Genomic DNA, 22,464 nt, shown 5'->3' on the forward strand with positions numbered 1-22,464 from the left:
CCGTATAACATGCGGCAGGCATTCGCTGCACTACAAGTCCCAGCATGGGCCGCCCGTACAACGTGCGACAGGCAGTCGCTGCCCTACAAGTCCCAGCATGACCCGCCCGTATAACGTGCGGCAGGCATTCGCTGCACTACAAGTCCCAGCATGGGCCGCCCGTACAACGTGCGACAGGCAGTCGCTGCACTACAAGTTCCAGCATGGCCCGCTCGTAAAATGTGCAACAGGCATTCGCTGCACTACAAGTCCCAGCACGGCCCTCCCGTAAAACGTGCGACAGGCAGTCGCTGCACTACAAATCCCAGCATGGCCCATCCCATCCCCGTACAACAGGCAGTCGCTGTACTACAAGTCCCAGCATGGCCCGCCCATAAACTGTGCGACAGGCAGTCGCTGCACTACAAGTCCCAGCATGGCCCGCGCAACGTGCGACAGGCAGTCGCTGCACTACAAGTCCCAGCATGGCTCGCGCCCGTACAACATGCGACAGGCAGTCACTGCACTACAAGTCCCAGCATAGCCCGCCTGTACAACGTGCGACAGGCATTCGCTGCACTACAAGTCCCAGCATGGCCCTCCCGTACTAAAGCTAAACCCAAAACAGTAAAAATCAGTCTGTATATGCAGTAAAGCATGTTTGTTCTACTCACTGTGATTTCTAATGTTACTTCCATTCGCTCCGGTTTCCACCTCTCGGCAAGTGCCCGCTCCATCTCTGACCACCTTCTCTTCGCCTGCCATTGGCAGGGACGCCTGTGCTGGATAATCACATAATCGGTGAACGTGACCTGTGACTCCACCTGGAGCTCATTCGAACCCTACCGCACTCTACGCTGCCCAGCTCTAGACTGAGCTTCCTCTCCTCCGGCCCCGCCCATCCCCACGCTATAGCTCCGCCCCTCCCCACGCTATAGCTCCGCCCCTCCCTACCCACTACTTGTTTACCAACTTATCAGAAACCTTACGCGTGCTCAGCCAGACTCGGCCCCTCCCCTCATTGCATTTGCTTAAAATTTTATCGAGTCTGAGCTCTCGGCCCCGCCTCTCTTTAGACCCCGGCCCCGCCCCTTCGGTACTACGATCCATTGCCAGCCCCCTCCCTTCGTCCTATCGTATACCTGTGGCCACAGATTAAGATATCGTGTCATGGCCCGCCCGTACAACATGCGGCAGGCAGTCGCTGCACTACAAGTCCCAGCATGGCCCGCGCCCGTACAACAGGCAGTCGCTGCACTACAAGTCCCAGCATGGCCCGCTCCCGTACAACAGGCAGCTGCTGCACTACAAGTCCCAGCATGGCCCGCGCCCGTAAAACGTGCGACAGGCAGTCGCTGCACTACAAGTCCCAACATGGCCCGCCCGTACAACAGGCAGTCGCTGCACTACAAGTCCCAGCATGGCCCGCGCCCGTAAACCGTGCGACAGGCAGTCGCTGCACTACAAGTCCCAGCATGGCCCTCCCGTACTAAAGCTTCCTCTCCTCCGGCCCCGCCCATCCCCACCCCTGGCTCCGCCCCTCCCCAACCCCTGGCTCCGCCCCTCCCCAACCCCTGGCTCCGCCCCTCCCCACTACTTGTTTACCAACTTATCAGAAACCTTACGCGTGCTCAGCCAGACTCGGCCCCTCCCCTCATTGCATTTGTTTAACATTTTATCGAGTCTAAGCTCTCGGCTCCGCCTCTTTAGACCCCGGCCCCGCCCCTTCGGTACTACGATCCATTGTCAGCCCCCTCCCTTCGTCCTACCGTATACCTGTGGCCATAGATTAAGATATCGTGTCATGGCCCGCCCGTACAACATGCGGCAGGCATTCGCTGCACTACAAGTCCCAGCATGGCCCGCGCCCGTACAACAGGCAGTCGCTGCACTACAAGTCCCAGCATGGCCCGCGCCCGTAAAACGTGCGTCAGGCAGCCGCTGCACTACAAGTCCCAGCATGGCCCGCGCCCGTAAAACGTGTGACAGGCAGTCGCTGCACTACAAGTCCCAGCATGGCCCGCCCGTACAACAGGCAGTCGCTGCACTACAAGTCCCAGCATGGCAAGCCCCCGTAAAACGTGCAACAGGCAGCAGCTGCACTACAAGTCCCAGCATGGCCTGCGCTCGTACAACGTTCGACAGGCAGTCGCTGCACTACAAGTCCCAGCATGAACCCACGCCCGTAAACCGTGCAACAGGCAGTCGCTGCACTGCAAATCCCAGCATGGCCCGCGCCCGTAAACCGTGCGACAGGCAGTCGCTGCACTATAAGTCCCAGCATGGCAGGCCCCCTACAACGTGCGACAGGCAGTCGCTGCACTACAAGTCCCAGCATGGCCCGCCCCCGTAAAATGTGCGGCAGCCAGTCGCTGCACTACAAGTCCCAGCATGGCCCGTGCCCGTAAACCGTGCGACAGGCAGTCACTGCACTACAAGTCCCAGCATGGCCCGCGCCCTTAAAACGTGCGACAGGCAGTCGCTGCACTACAAGTCCCAGCATGGCCCGAGCCAGTAAAGCGTGCGACAGGCAGTCGCTGCACTACAAGTCCCAGCATGGCCCGAGCCAGTAAAACAAGCGACAGGCAGTCGCTGCACTACAAGTCCCAGCATGGCCCGAGCCAGTAAAGCGTGCGACAGGCAGTCGCTGCACTACAAGTCCCAGCATGGCCCGCCCGTACAACAGGCAGTCGCCGCACTACAAGTCCCAGCATGGGCCGCCCGTACAAGGTGCGAAGCGCAGTCGCTGCACTACAAGTCCCAGCATGGCCCGCTCCTGTACAACAGGCAGCCGCTGCACTACAAGTTCCAGCATGGCCCACCCCCGTAAAATGTGCGACAGGCAGCCGCTGCACTACAAGTTCCAGCATGGCCCACCCCCGTAAAATGTGCGACAGGCAGTCGCTGCACTACAAGTCCCAGCATGGCCCGCCCGTACAACAGGCAGTCACTGCACTACAAGTCCCAGCATTGCCCGCGCCCGTAAAACGTGTGACAGGCAGTCGCTGCACTACAAGTCCCAGCATGGCCCGCCCGTACAACAGGCAGTCGCTGCACTACAAGTCCCAGCATGGCCCACCCGTACAAGGAGCGACAGGCAGTTGCTGCACTACAAGTCCCAGCATGGCCCGCCCGTACAACAGGCAGTCGCCGCACTACAAGTCCCAGCATTGCCCGCCCCCGTAAAACGTGCGACAGGCAGTCGCTGCACTACAGGTCCAAGCATGGCCCGCCCGGACAACGTGCGATAGGCAATCGCTGCACTACAAGTCCCAGCATGGCCCGCCCGTACAACAGGCAATCGCTGCACTACAAGTCCCAGCATGGCCCGCCCGTACAACAGGCAGTCGCCGCACTACAAGTCCCAGCATCGGCCGCCCGTACAAGGTGCGAAGCGCAGTCGCTGCACTACAAGTCCCAGCATGGCCCGCGCCCGTAAACCGTGTGACAGGTAGTCGCTGCACTACAAGTCCCAGCATGGCCCGCCCGTACAACAGGCAGTCACTGCACTACAAGTCCCAGCATTGCCCGCGCCCGTAAAACGTGTGACAGGCAGTCGCTGCACTACAAGTCCCAGCATGGCCCGCCCGTACAACAGGCAGTCGCCGCACTACAAGTCCCAGCATGGCCCGCCCCCGTAAAACGTGCGACAGGCAGTCGCTGCACTACAGGTCCAAGCATGGCCCGCCCGTACAACAGGCATTCGCTGCTCTACAAGTCCCAGCATGGCCCGCCCGTAAAACGTGTGACAGGCAGCCGCTGCACTACAAGTCCCAGCATGGGCCGCCCGTACAACAGGCAGTCGCTGCACTACAAGTTCCAGCATGGCCCGCCCGTACAACAGGCAGTCGCTGCACTACAAGTTCCAGCATGGCCCGCCCGTACAACGTACGACAGGCAATCTCTGCACTACAAGTCCCAGCATGGCCCGCCCGTACAACAGGCAGTCGCCGCACTACAAGTCCCAGCATCGGCCGCCCGTACAAGGTGCGAAGCGCAGTCGCTGCACTACAAGTTCCAGCATGGCCCACCCCCGTAAAATGTGCGACAGGCAGTCGCTGCACTACAAGTCCCAGCATGGCCCACCCCCGTAAAATGTGCGACAGGCAGTCGCTGCACTACAAGTCCCAGCATGGCCCGCCCCCGTAAAATGTGCGACAGGCAGTCGCTGCACTACAAGTCCCAGCATGGCCCGCCCCCGTAAAATGTGCGACAGGCAGTCGCTGCACTATAAGTCCCAGCATGGCAGGCCCCCTACAACGTGCGACAGGCAGTCGCTGCACTACAAGTCCCAGCATGGCCCGCCCCCGTAAAATGTGCGGCAGCCAGTCGCTGCACTACAAGTCCCAGCATGGTCCGCGCCAGTAAAACGTGCGACAGGCAGTCGCTGCACTACAAGTCCCAGCATGGCCCGCGCCCGTAAAACGTGCGACAGGCAGTCGCTGCACTACAAGTCCCAGCATGGCCCGCGCCCGTAAAACGTGCGACAGGCAGTCGCTGCACTACAAGTCCCAGTATGGCCCGCGCCCGTAAAACGTGCGACAGGCAGTCGCTGCACTACAAGTCCCAGCATGGCCCGAGCCAGTAAAGCGTGCGACAGGCAGTCGCTGCACTACAAGTCCCAGCATGGCCCGCGCCCGTAAACCGTGTGACAGGTAGTCGCTGCACTACAAGTCCCAGCATGGCCCGCCCGTACAACAGGCAGTCGCCGCACTACAAGTCCCAGCATGGCCCGCCCCCGTAAACCGTGCGACAGGCAGTCGCTGCACTACAAGTCCCAGCATGGCCCGAGCCAGTAAAGCGTGCGACAGGCAGTCGCTGCACTACAAGTCCCAGCATGGCCCGCCCAACAGGCAGTCGCCGCACTACAAGTCCCAGCATGGGCCGCCCGTACAAGGTGCGAAGCGCAGTCGCTGCACTACAAGTCCCAGCATGGCCTGCTCCTGTACAACAGGCAGCCGCTGCACTACAAGTTCCAGCATGGCCCACCCCCGTAAAATGTGCGACAGGCAGTCGCTGCACTACAAGTCCCAGCATGGCCCGCCCGTACAACAGGCAGTCACTGCACTACAAGTCCCAGCATTGCCCGCGCCCGTAAAACGTGTGACAGGCAGTCGCTGCACTACAAGTCCCAGCATGGCCCACCCGTACAAGGAGCGACAGGCAGTTGCTGCACTACAAGTCCCAGCATGGCCCGCCCCCGTAAAACGTGCGATAGGCAATCGCTGCACTACAAGTCCCAGCATGGCCCGCCCGTACAACAGGCAATCGCTGCACTACAAGTCCCAGCATGGCCCGCCCGTACAACAGGCAATCGCTGCACTACAAGTCCCAGCATGGCCCGCCCGTACAAGGAGCGACAGGCAGTTGCTGCACTACAAGTCCCAGCATGGCCCGCCCGTACAACAGGCAGTCGCCGCACTACAAGTCCCAGCATCGGCCGCCCGTACAAGGTGCGAAGTGCAGTCGCTGCACTACAAGTCCCAGCATGGCCCGCGCCCGTAAACCGTGTGACAGGTAGTCGCTGCACTACAAGTCCCAGCATGGCCCGCCCGTACAACAGGCAGTCGCCGCACTACAAGTCCCAGCATGGCCCGCCCCCGTAAACCGTGCGACAGGCAGTCGCTGCACTACAGGTCCCAGCATGGCCCCGCCCGTACAACAGGCAGTCGCCGCACTACAAGTCCCAGCATGGCCCGCCCCCGTACAACGTGCGACAGGCATTCGCTGCTCTACAAGTCCCAGCATGGCCCGCGCCCGTAAAACGTGTGACAGGCAGCCGCTGCACTACAAGTTCCAGCATGGCCCGCCCGTACAACAGGCAGTCGCTGCACTACAAGTTCCAGCATGGCCCGCCCGTACAACGTACAACAGGCAATCTCTGCACTACAAGTCCCAGCATGGCCCGCCCGTACAAGGAGCGACAGGCAGTTGCTGCATTACAAGTCCCAGCATGGCCCGCCCGTACAACAGGCAGTCGCTGCACTACAAGTCCCAGCATGGCCCGCCCAAGGTGCGAAAGGCAGTCGCTGCACTACAAGTCCCAGCATGGCCCACCCGTAAACCATGTGATGGGCAGTCGCTGCACTACAAGTCCCAGCATGGCCCGCTCCCGTACAACAGGCAGCCGCTGCACTACAAGTTCCAGCATGGCCCACCCCCGTAAAATGTGCGACAGGCAGTCGCTGCACTACAAGTCCCAGCATGGCCCGCGCCCGTAAAACGTGCGACAGGCAGTCGCTGCACTACAAGTCCCAGCATGGCCCGCCCCCGTAAAACGTGCTACAGGCAGAAGCTGCACTACAAGTCCCAGCATGGCCCGCGCCCGTACAACGTGCGGCAGGCAGTCGCTGCACTACAAGTCCCAGCATGGCCCGCACGACAGGGAGTCGCTGCACTACATGTCCCAGCATGGCCCGCCCGTACAACGTGCGACGGGGAGTCGCTGTACTACAAGTCCCAGCATGGCCCGCCCCCGTACAACAGGCAGTCGCTGCACTACAAGTCCCAGCATGGCCCGCGCCCGTACAACAGGCAATCGCTGCACTAAAAGTCCCAGCATGGCCCGCACAACGCGCCACAGGCAGTCGCTGCACTACAAGTCCGCCGTCTAGTATTGTGTGATGGACTACAACAAAATGGCTGCTGTAGTTATCCACCAAATCATGGCCTCCGTATACTAGCATTGCCCACCTGTACAAAAGGCAGACGCTGCACTACAAGTCCCAGCATGGCCCGCCCGTACGTGCGACAGGCAGTCGCTACACTATAGGTCCCAGCATGGCCCGCACGTACAACGTGCGACAGGCAGTCGCTGCACTACAAGTCCCAGCATGACCCTCCCGTACAACTGATGGATTAGGTAAAATGCCTATTCTGTTTTCTTTTTAAAATATACATTTTATACATATTTACTTTTATACTTTTTTATATTTCTAAATATATGTGTTGTGCGTATATATTTTATCTGCTGGGCTTTACAGTCCTCCTTAACTTGTTTTGTTCAGAGCGATGCTCTCAACCCCTCCCTTCGCAGAGGATTTCACTTAGACTTTGGGAATGTGAGGAGGAGTGAATAGATAACGAGATGAGACACAAGCATCAAGTTTCTACATTTCTCCTATATTTCAATCAAGCAAAATGTGCCTTTTAGAATGTGACTGTATATACGTAATAGTGACGTGTACTCTATTGTTTTCTATGTATAAAAGGTTAAGCACCGCCCTGCAATAAACAGATGATGTGAAGGTGGTTGTACTGGACAGTTGTCCGTGTAATTATTTTCCGGCGTGCACGCAATCCATATCTCAAAATTAGGAGCAGCAGCAGAAATCCTACCCTGAGCCCGATTGTGGTTCTCCCAACCTTTCTACAACGTGCGACAAGCATTCGCTGCACTACAAGTCCCAGCATGGCCCGCCCCCGTAAAATGTGGGGCAGGCAGTCGCTGCACTACAAGTCCCAGCATGGCCCGCGCCCGTACAACGTGCGTCAGCCAGTCGCTGCACTACAAGTCCCAGCATGGCCCGCGTCCGTACAATAGGCAGTCGCTGCACTACAAGTCCCAGCATGGCCCGCACCCGTAAACCGTGCGACAGGCAGTCGCTGCACAACAAGTCCCAGCATGGCCGGCCCATTACAACGTGCGACAGGCAGTCGCTGCACTACAAGTCCCAGCATGGCCCGCCCCCGTAAAATGTGCAGCAGGCAGTCGCTGCACTACAAGTCCCAGCATAGCCCGCGCCCGTACAACGTGCAACAGGCAGTCGCTGCACTACAGGTCCAAGCATGGCCCGCCCGTACAACGTGCGACAGGCAGTCGCTGCACTACAAGTCCCAGCATGGCCCGCGTCCGTACAATAGGCAGTCGCTGCACTACAAGTCCCAGCATGGCCCGCACCCGTAAACCGTGCGACAGGCAGTCACTGCACTACAAGTCCCAGCATGGCCGGCCCCCTACAACGTGCGACAGGCATTCGCTGCACTACAAGTCCCAGCATGGCCCGCGCCCGTACAACGTGCGACAGGCAGTTGCTGCACTACAAGTCCCAGCATGGCCCGCGTCCGTACAATAGGCAGTCGCTGCACTACAAGTCCCAGCATGGCCCGCACCCGTAAACCGTGCGACAGGCAGTCGCTGCACTACAGGTCCAAGCATGGCCCGACCGTACAACGTGCGATAGGCAATCGCTGCACTACAGGTCCAAGCATGGCCCGCCCGTACAACAGGCAATCGCTGCACTACAAGTCCCAGCATGGCCCGCCCGTACAACAGGCAGTCGCTGCACTACAAGTCCCAGCATGGCCCGCCGAACAGGCAGTCGCTGCACTACAAGTCCCAGCATGGCACGCCCCCATACAACGTGCGACAGGCATTGGCTGCACTACAAGTCCCAGCATAGCCCGCCCGTACAACGTGCGACAGGCAGTCGCTGCACTACAAGTCCCAGCATGGCCCGCGCCCGTAAACCGTGCGACAGGCAGTCGCTGCACTACAAGTCCCAGCATGGCCCGCGCCCGTAAACCGTGCGACAGGCAGTCGCTGCACTACAAGTCCCAGCATGGCCCGCGCCCGTAAAACGTGCGACAGGCAGTCGCTGCACTACAAGTCCCAGCATGGCCGGCCCCCTACAACGTGCGACAGGCAGCCGCTGCACTACAAGTCCCAGCATGGTCCGCGCCCGTAAAACGTGCGACAGGCAGTCGCTGCACTACAAGTCCCAGCATGGCCCGCGCCAGTAAAACATGCGACAGGCAGTCGCTGCACTACAAGTCCCAGCATGGCCCGCGCCCGTAAAACGTGCGACAGGCAGTCGCTGCACTACAAGTCCCAGCATGGTCCGCGCCCGTAAAACGTGGGACAGGCAGTCGCTGCACTACAAGTCCCAGCATGGTCCGCGCCCGTAAAACGTGGGACAGGCAGTCGCTGCACTACAAGTCCCAGCATGGTCCGCGCCCGTAAACCGTGCGACAGGCAGTCGCTGCACTACAAGTCCCAGCATGGTCCGCGCCCGTAAAACGTGGGACAGGCAGTCGCTGCACTACAAGTCCCAGCATGGTCCGCGCCCGTAAACCGTGCGACAGGCAGTCGCTGCACTACAAGTCCCAGCATGGTCCGCGCCCGTAAAACGTGGGACAGGCAGTCGCTGCACTACAAGTCCCAGCATGGCAGGCCCCCTACAACGTGCGACAGGCAGTCGCTGCACTACAGGTCCCAGCATGGCCCGCCCAACAGGCAATCGCTGCACTACAAGTCCCAGCATGGCCCGCCCGTACAACGTGCGACAGACAGTCGCTGCACTACAAGTCCCAGCATGGCCCGCGCCCGTAAACCGTGCGACAGGCAGTCGCTGCACTACAAGTCCCAGCATGGCCCGCGCCCGTAAACCGTGCGACAGGCAGTCGCTGCACTACAAGTCCCAGCATGGCAGGCCCCCTACAACGTGCGACAGGCAGTCGCTGCACTACAAGTCCCAGCATGGCCCGTCCCCGTAAAATGTGCGGCAGGCAGTCGCTGCACTACAAGTCCCAGCATGGTCCGCCCGTACAACAGGCAGTCGCTGCACTACAAGTTCCAGCATGGCCCGCCCGTACAACAGGCAATCGCTGCACTACAAGTCCCAGCATGGCCCGCGCCCGTAAACCGTGCGACAGGCAGTCGCTGCACTACAAGTCCCAGCATGGCCCTCCCGTACTAAAGCTAAACCCAAAACAGTAAAAATCAGTCTGTATATGCAGTAAAGCATGTTTGTTCTACTCACTGTGATTTCTAATGTTACTTCCATTCGCTCCGGTTTCCACCTCTCGGCAAGTGCCCGATCCATCTCTGACCACCTTCTCTTCGCCTGCCATTGGCAGGGACGCCTGTGCTGGATAATCACATAATCGGTGAACGTGACCTGTGACTCCACCTGGAGCTCATTCGAACCCTACCGCACTCTACGCTGCCCAGCTCTAGACTGAGCTTCCTCTCCTCCGGCTCCGCCCCTCCCCACCCCTGGCTCCGCCCCTCCCCAACCCCTGGCTCCGCCCCTCCCCACTACTTGTTTACCAACTTATCAGAAAACTTACGCGTGCTCAGCCAGACTCGGCCCCTCCCCTCATTGCATTTGTTTAACATTTTATCGAGTCTGAGCTCTCGGGCCCCGCCTCTCTTTAGACCCTGGCCCCGCCCCTTCAGTAGTACGATCCATTGCCAGCCCCCTCCCTTCATTCTATCGAATACCTGTGGCCATAGATTAAGGTAACTTGTCATCTAATCACCGCCTGACATGGAGTAAACGCGATGACATGGTTCTAGTCTGGATTTGTAGTGTTTCTGAAAGGTTTCCGCCTATTTCCTTATCTGAAATGGCTGACTGGGCTTCGAAGTTTCCGCCCCCTCCTCTGAATCCCCTAGCAGACATCTCTGCACCCCTCCCAGCAGGCTGGACGCGTGGCTGTAGAAACACATTGGTGGGCGTGACCTACTTGTGCCCCTGCCTGACAGCCTCGGTGTCCTGCTTGCAGTTACAGTATATACTGCTCCCCCGAGGATAGCATGCAGTGTGGGGGATACTCACCCACAGGAAGATGGGGGCCACTGACTCTTCAAGCTTGAAAAAAAGCTAGGACTGGCTCCTGACAGCTTAGTATGGGGAGGGGTGTCACCAGACCAGGTGTCTTTACTGGGTGATTTCTCCTCACTTCCTGTCGTGGTGACAACTCTAACCGTTATGTTTCCTCCCACACTAGCATGAAGCCTTACCTGTGCATCCTGTCTGGTAAAACTGTTGTCACTAAAACAGGAAGTGAGGGAGGAATGCCTCTAGCAGCCCCCTGGATAGAATATCTACTGTATCCAAGTACGAAAAAAACGAAGAATTTTTCGGCTAGACATACACTGCTTGCAGACAAATTGAAGGCCTTGTTCACTCCATACGTGCATGAAAACTGATGAGAACAGAGCGCAGATTTCACTTGCAGAGGCATCGGCTTACCTCAGTTCTCATACATGTCTGCTATGCACAGACTGACATCACATCCTGGGTCATCACCCCCTCATTGGTGATCCTCACATCAGAGACTCCTCATCAGGTTCTCATCATCATCATCACCCCCCCATCATCATCGATTCCTTCATCAGAGAATCCTCATCGGGGACCCCCACCATAAATATCCTATTCATCTGTCCCCCGCCAGCAGTATCCCCCACCCTCAGTGTCCCCCTCATCTGTTCCCAACCATCATTGCCCGCCACCATTAGTGCCCCCTTTGTCTGCCCTCTGCCATCAGTGTCCGTCATCTGTCCCCCACCATTAGTGTCCCCTCACCTGTCCCCTCCATCAGTGTCCCCTTCACCTGTTCCCCGCCATCAGTGCCCCCTTATCTGTCCCCTGCCAGCAGTGTCCCCCTCGTCTGTACCCGACCATCATTGTCCGCCACCATTAGTGCCCTTATGTCTGCCCGCCGCCATCGGTGTCCCCTTCATCTGTTCCCCACCACTAGTGCCCCCTTATTTGTTCTCTGCCATCAGTGTCCCCTTCATCTGTCTTCTACCATTAGTGCCCCCTCATCTGTCCCTACCATCAGTGTCAGCAACATCCTCCTTCCTTCCACCATCACTGACCCGAGCAGCAGCATAATCCCAGCCAGCATCTGACAGGAGGGAAGGTAGGCGTGCAGTACAGACAGAGCACCGCTCTGCTTCCCCTCCCAGTTCCTATCACATGGGAGGCATGCAGAGCGGTGCTGTCCATTTTGCCTGTGATCCAGTGCGGAGCTGTGAAGAAAAACTGCAGACATGATGCATAATCCCACATAGCTCCATCACACCTCCGTTTTAGTGTGAACGAGACACATAGGAAACCCCAGCATGGCCCGCCCATACAATGTGTGCCAGGCAGTCCCTGCACTACAATTCACAGAATGGCCCGCCCGTACAATGTGTGATAGGCAGTCCCTGCACTACAAGTCACAGAATGGCCCGCCCGTACAATGTGTGATAGGCAGTCCCTGCACTACAAGTCCCAGCATGGCCCGCCCGTACAACAAGCAGTCGCTGCACTACAAGTCTCAGCATGGCCCGCGTCCGTACAATAGGCAGTCGCTGCACTACAAGTCCCAGCATGGCCCGCGCCCGTACAACGTGCGACAGGCAGTCGCTGCACTACAAGTCCCAGCATGGCCCGCGCCCGTAAACCGTGCGACAGGAAGTCGCTGCACTACAAGTCCCAGCATGGCCCGCGCCCGTAAAACGTGTGACAGGCAGTCGCTGCACTATAAGTCCCAGCATGGCCGGCCCCCTACAACATGCGACAGGCAGTCGCTGCAGTACAAGTCCCAGCATGGCCGGCCCCCTACAACGTGCGACAGGCAGACGCTGCACTACAAGTCCCAGCATGGCCCGCCCCCTACAACGTGCGACAGGCAGTCGCTGCACTACAAGTCCCAGCATGGCCCGCGCCCGTACAACAGGCAGTCGCTGCACTACAAGTCCCAGCATGGCCCGCCCCCGTAAAACGTGCAACAGGCAGTCGCTGCACTACAAGTCCCAGCATGGCCCGCGCCCGTAAACCGTGCGACAGGCAGTCGCTGCACTACAAGTCCCAGCATGGCAGGCCCCCTACAATGTGCGACAGGCAGTCGCTGCACTACAAGTCCCAGCATGGCCCGCCCATAAACCGTGCGACAGGCAGTCTCTGCACTACAAGTCCCAGCATGGGCCGCCCGTACAAGGAGCGACAGGCAGTTGCTGCACTACAAGTCCCAGCATGGGCCGCCCGTACAACAGGCAGTCGCCACACTACAAGTCCCAGCATGGCCCGCCCATACAAGGTGCGAGAGGCAGTCGCTGCACTGCAAGTCCCAGCATGGCCCGCCCGTACAACAGGCAGTCGCTGCACTACAGGTCCAAGCATGGCCCGCCCTTACAACGTACGACAGGCAATCGCTGCACTACAAGTCCCAGCATGGCCCGCCCGTAAACCGTGTGACAGGCAGTCGCTGCACTACAAGTCCCAGCATGGCCCGCCCAACAGGCAGTCGCTGCACTACAAGTTCCAGCATGGCCCGCCTGTACAAGGTGCGAAAGGCAGTCGCTGCACTACAAGTCCCAGCATGGCCCACCCGTAAACCATGCGATGGGCAATCGCTGCACTACAGGTCCCAGCGTGGCCCGCTCCCGTACAACAGGCAGCCGCTGCACTACAAGTTCCAGCATGGCCCACCACCGTAAAAAGTGCGACAGGCAGTCGCTGCACTACAAGTCCCAGCATGGCCCGCGCCCGTAAACCGTGTGACAGGCAGTCGCTGCACTACAAGTCCCAGCATGGCCCGCCCCCGTAAAATGTGCGACAGGCAGTCGCTGCACTACAAGTCCCAGCATGGCCCGCCCCCGTAAAACGTGCAACAGGCAGAAGCTGCACTACAAGTCCCAGCAGGGCCTGCGCCCGTACAATGTGCGACAGGCAGTCGCTGCACTACAAGTCCCAGCATGGCCCGCGCCCGTAAATCGTGCGACAGGCAGTCGCTGCACTAGAAGTCCCAGCATGGCCCGCACGACAGGGAGTCGCTGCACTACAAGTCCCAGCATGGCCCGCCCCCGTACAACAGGCGGTCGCTGCACTAGAAGTCCCAGCATGGCCCGCCCCCGTACAACGTGCGACAGGCTGTCGCTGCACTAGAAGTTCCAGCATGGCCCGCCTGTACGTGCGACAGGCAGTCGCTGCACTACTAGTCCCAGCATGGCCCACGCCCATACAACAGGCAGTCGCTGCACTACAAGTCCCAGCATGGCCGGCCCCCTACAACGTGCGACAGGCAGTCGCTGCACTACAAGTCCCAGCATGGCCGGCCCCCTACAACGTGCGACAGGCAGTCGCTGCATTACAAGTCCCAGCATGGCCGGCCCATTACAACGTGCGACAGGCAGCCGCTGCACTACAAGTCCCAGCATGGCCCGCCCCCGTAAAATGTGCGGCAGGCAGTCGCTGCACTACAAGTCCCAGCATGGCCCGCACAACGTGCGACAGGCAGTCGCTGCACTACAAGTCCCAGCATGGCCCGCGTTCGTACAATAGGCAGTCGCTGCACTACAAGTCCCAGCATGGCCCGCACCCGTAAACCGTGCGACAGGCAGTCGCTGCACTACAAGTCCCAGCATGGCCCACGCCCGTAAAATGTGTGGCAGGCAGTCGCTGCACTACAAGTCCCAGCATGGCCCATGCCCTTACAACGTGCAACAGGCAGTCGCTGCACTACAGGTCCAAGCATGGCCCGCCCGTACAACAGGCAATCGCTGCAGTACAAGTCCCAGCATGGCCCGCCCGTACAACAGGCAGTCGCTGCACTACAAGTCCCAGCATGGCCCGCCCAACAGGCAGTCGCTGCACTACAAGTCCCAGCATGGCCCGCCCCCATACAACGTGCGACAGGCATTGGCTGCACTACAAGTCCCAGCATAGCCCGCCCGTACAACGTGCGACAGGCAGTCACTGCACTACAAGTCCCAGCATGGCCCGCCCGTAAAACGTGCGACAGGCAGTCGCTGCACTACAAGTCCCAGCATGGCCCGCGCCCGTAAAACGTGCGACAGGCAGTCGCTGCACTACAAGTCCCAGCATGGCCCGCGCTCGTAAACCGTGCGACAGGCAGTCGCTGCACTACAAGTCCCAGCATGGCCCGCGCCCGTAAAACGTGCGACAGGCAGTCGCTGTACTACAAGTCCCAGCATGGCCCGCGCCCGTACAACGTGCGACAGGCAGTCGCTGCACTACAAGTCCCAGCATGGCTGAACCCCTACAACGTGCGACAGGCAGCCGCTGCACTACAAGTCCCAGCATGGCCCGCCCCCGTAAAATGTGCGGCAGGCAGTCGCTGCACTACAAGTCCCAGCATGGCCCGCGCCCGTACAACAGGCAGTCGCTGCACTACAAGTCCCAGCATGGCCCGCCCATAAACCGTGCGACAGGCAGTCGCTGCACTACAAGTCCCAGCATGGCCCGCGCCCGTACAACAGGCAGTCGCTGCACTACAAGTCCCAGCATGGCCCGCGCCCGTACAACAGGCAGTCGCTGCACTACAAGTCCCAGCATGGCCGGCCCCCTACAATGTGCGACAGGCAGTCGCTGCACTACAAGTCCCAGCATGGCCCGCGCCCGTAAACCGTGCGACAGGCAGTCGCTGCACTACAAGTCCCAGCATGGCCCGCACCAGTAAAACGTGCGACAGGCAGTCGCTGCACTACAAGTCCCAGCATGGCCCGCGCCCGTAAAACGTGCGACAGGCAGTCGCTGCACTACAAGTCCCAGCATGGCCGGCCCCCTACAACATGCGACAGGCAGTCGCTGCAGTACAAGTCCCAGCATGGCCGGCCCCCTACAACGTGCGACAGGCAGTCGCTGCACTACAAGTCCCAGCATGGCCCGCCCCCTACAACGTGCGAGAGGCAGTCGCTGCACTACAAGTCCCAGCATGGCCCACGCCCGTACAACAGGCAGTCGCTGCACTACAAGTCCCAGCATGGCCCGCCCCCGTAAAAAGTGCAACAGGCAGTCGCTGCACTACAAGTCCCAGCATGGCCCGCCCATACAAGGTGCGAAAGGCAGTCGCTGCACTACAAGTCCCAGCATGGCCCACCCGTAAACCATGCGACGGGCAATCGCTGCACTACAGGTCCCAGCATGGCCCGCTCCCGTACAACAGGCAGCCGCTGCACTACAAGTTCCAGCATGGCCCGCGCCCGTAAACCGTGTGACAGGCAGTCGCTGCACTACAAGTCCCAGCATGGCCCACCACCGTAAAAAGTGCGACAGGCAGTCGCTGCACTACAAGTCCCAGCATGGCCCGCGCCCGTAAACCGTGCGACAGGCAGTCGCTGCACTACAAGTCCCAGCATGGCCCGCCCCCGTAAAATGTGCGACAGGCAGTCGCTGCACTACAAGTCCCAGCATGGCCCGCCCCCGTAAAACGTGCGGCAGGCAGTCGCTGCACTAGAAGTCCCAGCATGGCCCGCACGACAGGGAGTCGCTGCACTACAAGTCCCAGCATGGCCCGCCCCCGTACAACAGGCGGTCGCTGCACTAGAAGTCCCAGCATGGCCCGCCCCCGTACAACGTGCGACAGGCTGTCGCTGCACTAGAAGTTCCAGCATGGCCCGCCTGTACGTGCGACAGGCAGTCGCTGCACTACTAGTCCCAGCATGGCCCACGCCCATACAACAGGCAGTCGCTGCACTACAAGTCCCAGCATGGCCGGCCCCCTACAACGTGCGACAGGCAGTCGCTGCACTACAAGTCCCAGCATGGCCGGCCCCCTACAACGTTCGACAGGCAGCCGCTGCACTACAAGTCCCAGCATGGCCCACCCCTGTAAAATGTGCAGCAGGCAGTCGCTGCACTACAAGTCCCAGCATGGCCCGCCCGTACAACAGGCAATCGCTGCACTACAAGTCCCAGCATGGCCCGCGCCCATAAACCGTGCGACAGGCAGTCGCTGCACTACAAGTCCCAGCATGGCCCGCCCCCGTAAAACGTGCGACAGGCAGTCGCTGCACTACAGGTCCAAGTATGGCCCGCCCGGACAACGTGCGATAGGCAATCGCTGCACTACAAGTCCCAGCATGGCCCTCCCGTACTAAAGCTAAACCCAAAACAGTAAAAATCAGTCTGTATATGCAGTAAAGCATGTTTGTTCTACTCACTGTGATTTCGAATGTTACTTCCATTCGCTCCGGTTTCCACCTCTCGGCAAGTGCCCGATCCATCTCTGACCACCTTCTCTTCGCCTGCCATTGGCAGGGACGCCTGTGCTGGATAATCACATAATCGGTGAACGTGACCTGTGACTCCACCTGGAGCTCACTCGAACCCTACCGCACTCTACGCTGCCCAGCTCTAGACTGAGCTTCCTCTCCTCCGGCTCCGCCCATCCCACCCCTGGCCCCGCCCATCCCCAACCCCTGGCTCCGCCCCTCCCCACTACTTGTTTACCAACTTATCAGAAAACTTACGCGTGCTCAGCCAGACTGGCTCCGCCCCTCATTGAATTTGTTTTACATTTTATCGAGTCTGAGCTCTCGGCCCCGCCTCTCTAGACCCTGGCCCCGCCCCTTCAGTAGTACGATCCATTGCCAGCCCCCTCCCTTCATTCTATCGAATACCTGTGGCCATAGATTAAGGTAACTTGTCATCTAATCACCGCCTGACATGGAGTAAACGCGATGACATGGTTCTAGTCTGGATTTGTAGTGTTTCTGAAAGGTTTCCGCCTATTTCCTTATCTGAAATGGCTGACTGGGCTTCGAAGTTTCCGCCCCCTCCTCTGAATCCCCTAGCACAGCGTTTTTCAACCACTGTGCCGCGGCACACTAGTGTGCCGTGAGATATTGTCTGGTGTGCCGTGGGAAAAATTCCAATTTCATCTGTAACATGTGGCTTCGGCTCACAAATAGACCAATCATTAGAATCTAATGATTCAGTGGTCGGCAAGCCGCGGCTCGCGAGCCACATGCGGCTCTTTACCCAGTCTAATGCGGCTCTTCTGTGTGCCGGGCGCCTGCTCCCCTCCCTCCTCTCGGTCGGCCGCTCCCCTGCCTCCTCTCGGTTGGCAGCCCCAAAAGTCCGCGCGGACCTTTTAATCCGGCTTGCGGATGTGGCTGTCAGGATGTGTGTAGGCGGGGCAGCGTGCCGAACGTGAGGGGAGGGGAGCTAGGCTCCTCTCACAGTCCGCCCTGAAGACCCGAACGGCGCGGGAAGACAGCGAGAGGAACGCAAAAGGTAAGTGAATTGACACGGGGGACTTGGCTTACTAGAAGGGGGGGGGGGGAATAGTACTGTGGGGGATGAAATACTATATGAGGGATGAATTACTTTATGAGGGATGAAATACTATATGGGGGGATGAAATACTATATGGGGGATGAATTACTATATCAGGGATGAATTACTATATGAGGGATGAAATACTATATGGGGGGATGAAATACTATATGGGGGGATGAAATACTATATGGGGGGATGAATTACTATATGAGGGATGAAATACTATATGGGGGGATGAAATACTATATGAGGGATGAAATACTATATGGGGGATGAATTACTATATGAGGGATGAATTACTGTATGAGGGATGAAATACTATATGGGGGGATGAAATACTATATGAGGGATGAAATACTATATGAGGGGATGAAATACTATATGGGGGGATGAAATACTATATGGGGGATGAAATACTATATGAGGGATGAAATACTATATGAGGGATGAAATACTATATGAGGGATGAATTACTATATGAGGGATGAAATACTATATGGGGGGATGAAATACTATATGGGGGGATGAAATACTATATGGGGGGATGAAATACTATATGAGGGATGAATTACTATGGGGGATGAATTACTATATGGAGGATGAATTACTATATGGGGGATTAATTACTATGCTTACTATGGGGGAATATTACTATACTTACTATGGATGACACATACACATCATTCATCTACTCTTGGTCCGGCCCCCGGGTCCAATTATAAAATACTTTATTATTTCATAATAAAGTAATTATAAAATAATTTCTTTGTGTTTGATTCCTATTCAAGAGAATTACTTTATATATAGTCAATATAGGCACAGAGGTAAATTTTTTTAACATTTTCTAATGGTGGTGTGCCTCGTGATTTTTTTCATGAAAAAAGTGTGCCTTTGCACAAAAAAGGTTGAAAAACACTGCCCTAGCAGACATCTCTGCACCCCTCCCAGCAGGCTGGACGCGTTGCTGTAGAAACACATTGGTGGGCGTGACCTACTTGTGCCCCTGCCTGACAGCCTCGGTGTCCTGCTTGCTGCCCTGCACTCTGGCTGGTAGGAAGAAGCGATCGTGGTTGTACCTGGCGGGGAGGATTCTCTGTATCCCATCGCCATCCTCATGGTGGAGGTGAGGTGGAGGAGTGCGGGACACAAAGAAGGGAGGAAGAGTGCAGTTACAGTATATACTGCTCCCCCGAGGATAGCATGCAGTGTGGGGGATACTCACCCACAGGAAGATGGGGGCCACTGACTCTTCAAGCTTGAAAAAAAGCTAGGGCTGGCTCCTGACAGCTTAGTATGGGGAGGGGTGTCACCAGACCAGGTGTCTTTACTGGGTGATTTCTCCTCACTTCCTGTCGTGGTGACAACTCTAACCGTTATGTTTCCTCCCACACTAGCATGAAGTCTTACCTGTACATCCTGTCTGGTAAAACTGTTGTCACTAAAACAGGAAGTGAGGGAGGAATGCCTCTAGCAGCCCCCTGGATAGAATATCTACTGTATCCAAGTACGAAAAAAACGAAGAATTTTTCGGCTAGACATACACTGCTTGCAGACAAATTGAAGGCCTTGTTCACTCCATACGTGCATGAAAACTGATGAGAACAGAGCGCAGATTTCACTTGCAGAGGCATCGGCTTACCTCAGTTCTCATACATGTCTGCTATGCACAGACTGACATCACATCCTGGGTCATCACCCCCTCATTGGTGATCCTCACATCAGAGACTCCTCATCAGGTTCTCATCATCATCATCACCCCCCCATCATCATCATCGATTCCTTCATCAGAGAATCCTCATCGGGGACCCCCACCATAAATATCCTATTCATCTGTCCCCCGCCAGCAGTATCCCCCAGCCTCAGTGTCCCCCTCATCTGTTCGCAACCATCATTGCCCGCCACCATTAGTGCCCCCTTTGTCTGCCCTCTGCCATAAGTGTCCGTCATCTGTCCCCCACCATTAGTGTCCCCTCACCTGTCCCCTCCATCAGTGTCCCCTTCACCTGTTCCCCGCCATCAGTGCCCCCTTATCTGTCCCCTGCCAGCAGTGTCCCCCTCGTCTGTACCCGACCATCATTGTCCGCCACCATTAGTGCCCTTATGTCTGCCCGCCGCCATCGGTGTCCCCTTCATCTGTTCCCCACCACTAGTGCCCCCTTATTTGTTCTCTGCCATCAGTGTCCCCTTCATCTGTCTTCTACCATTAGTGCCCCCTCATCTGTCCCTACCATCAGTGTCAGCAACATCCTCCTTCCTTCCACCATCACTGACCCGAGCAGCAGCATAATCCCAGCCAGCATCTGACAGGAGGGAAGGCAGGCGTGCAGTACAGACATAGAGCACCGCTCTGCTTCCCCTCCCAGTTCCTATCACATGGGAGGCATGCAGAGCGGTGCTGTCCATTTTGCCTGTGATCCAGTGCGGAGCTGTGAAGAAAAACTGCAGACATGATGCATAATCCCACATAGCTCCATCACACCTCCGTTTTAGTGTGAACGAGACACATAGGAAACCCCAGCATGGCCCGCCCATACAATGTGTGCCAGGCAGTCCCTGCACTACAAGTCACAGAATGGCCCGCCCGTACAATGTGTGATAGGCAGTCGCTGCACTACAAGTCCCAGCATGGCCCGCCCGTAAAACGTGCGGTAGGTAGTCGCTGCACTACAAGTCCCAGCATGGCCCGGCCGTACGTACGATAGGCAGTCGCTGCACTACAAGTCCCAGCATGGCCCGCCTGTACGTGCGATAGGCAGTCGCTGCACTACAAGTCCCAGCATGGCCCGCCCGTACAACGTGCGATAGGCAGTCGCTGCACTACAGGTCCCAGCATGGCCCGCCCGTATGTACGATAGGCAGTCGCTGCACTACAAGTCCCAGCATGGCCCTCCCGTACAATGTGCGATAGGCAGTCGCTGAACTACAGGTCCCAGCATGGCCCGCCCGTACAACGTGTGACAGGCAGTCGCTGCACTACAAGTCCCAGCATGGCCCGCCCGTACAACAGGCAGTTGCTGCACTACAAGTCCCAGCAAGGCCCGCCCGTACAATGTGCGACAGGCAGTCGCTGCACTTCAAGTCCGCCGTCTAGTATTGTGTGATGGACTACAACAAAATGGCCACTGTAGTTATCCACCAAATCATGGCCTCCGTATAGTAGTGTAAGATGAACTACAACAAAATGGACGACGTTATCCACCAAACCGTGGCCGCCGTATATTATGATGGACTACAACACAATGGCCACCGCTATTGAAAGACATTCAGTTGTATTAATATGTATACTTTACACCCCTCTCATTTCCCCGATGAAGCCACGAGGGATGTGATGCAATGTATGGGAGGAGCTGAATTTCGGACTGCTGACTAATGATTGTATAGTTTTAAGATGTACGATTCGTGGCTCCAGCCCCCTCCCTTATTCCTATGACTATAGAATATGTTAAGATATAGTATCACGTTACCGCTTTCTGACATGGACTAATATGATGACATGGATTTTATCCTGATTTCTAAGGTTTCTTCCATTCGCTCCGGTTTCCACCTATCTCTCGGCAAGTGCCCGCTCCTTCTCTTCGCCTGCCATTGGCAGGGACGCCTGTGCTGCATAATCACATAAACGGTGAACGTGACCTGTGACTCCACCTGGAGCTCACTCGAACCCTACCACACTCTACACTGCCTAGCTCCAGACTGAACTTCCTCTCCTCCGGCCCCGCCCCTCCCCACGTTCTGGCTCCGCCCCTCCCCACTACTTGTTTACCAACTTATCAGAAACCTTACGCTTGCTCAGCCAGACTCGGCCCCGCCCCTCATTGCATTTGTTTTACATTTTATCGAGTCTGAGCTCTCGGCCCCGCCTCTCTTTAGACCCCGGCCCCGCCCCTTCGGTAGTACGATCCATTGCCAGCCCCCTCCCTTCGTCCTATCGTATCCCTGTGGCCATAGATTAAGATATCGTGTCATCTAATCACCTCCTGACATGGAGTAAACGCGATGACATGGTTCTAGTCTGGATTTGTAGTGTTTCTGAAAGGTTTCCGCCTGTTTCCTTATCTGAAATGGCTGACTGGGCTTCGAAAAGTTTCCGCCCCCTCCTCTGAATCCCCTAGCAGACATCTCTGCACCCCTCCCAGCGGGCTGGACGCATTGCTGTAGCAACACATTGGTGGGCGTGACGTACTTGTGCCCCTGCCTTTTATCTTTCTGCAGTACCAGGTAAACAGTTGTGTTTTGTGGTTCAGTTTACATTTTCCAGCCCTGTTCTGTGTTGAGAAATGGAAGGGTGTTTCAGTAACTGGGCAGTCTACTTAGCTGTGAATGGCAGTAGTTGTGCTCCACACTGATATGGTAGGTAGACAAGCCAGAGAACAGTCATCACCTATGCCAGCGGTCACTATATGACGGACCGTGGTCCACAAACGGTGCCAGCAGCACTGCCGCCCGGACCACCATGACAGATCCACCGCTGAGCAGGGTGGTTGTTACAGCAACATGACATCACGTGTGCGCCATGCCCCTTTCAGCTCTCTGTCTCTCCGGCTCCCGCTCCCCACCTGTACACAAGCATCCAGCAAGGATCCCGGCACAGCTCCTGTCTGCCCTCAAGGTAGGGTGTAGTCTTACATGGGCATATTGAAGGTTAAAGGGTACTCTGGTGGGTACAACATAGAATGTGCCCATC

General features: G+C 57.4%; 1 long non-coding RNA gene across 1 annotated transcript; it reads right to left on the reverse strand.

Annotated features, from left to right (window-relative positions):
- Window positions 1-658: 658 nt before the first annotated feature.
- LOC149445089 (uncharacterized) lies at window positions 659-16,839 on the reverse strand. The gene is made up of 3 exons (XR_016306445.1): window positions 16,661-16,839; window positions 9,741-9,848; window positions 659-761 (listed from the first exon to the last, which is right to left on the reverse strand). It is a non-coding gene; the product is annotated as an uncharacterized LOC149445089 (long non-coding RNA).
- Window positions 16,840-22,464: the final 5,625 nt, after the last annotated feature.

The sequence above is a fragment of the Staurois parvus genome, unplaced genomic scaffold (genome assembly GCF_062004578.1).
Source record: "Staurois parvus isolate SC_StPar_1 unplaced genomic scaffold, SC_StPar_1.0 ptg000746l, whole genome shotgun sequence".
NCBI lineage: Eukaryota > Metazoa > Chordata > Amphibia > Anura > Ranidae > Staurois > Staurois parvus.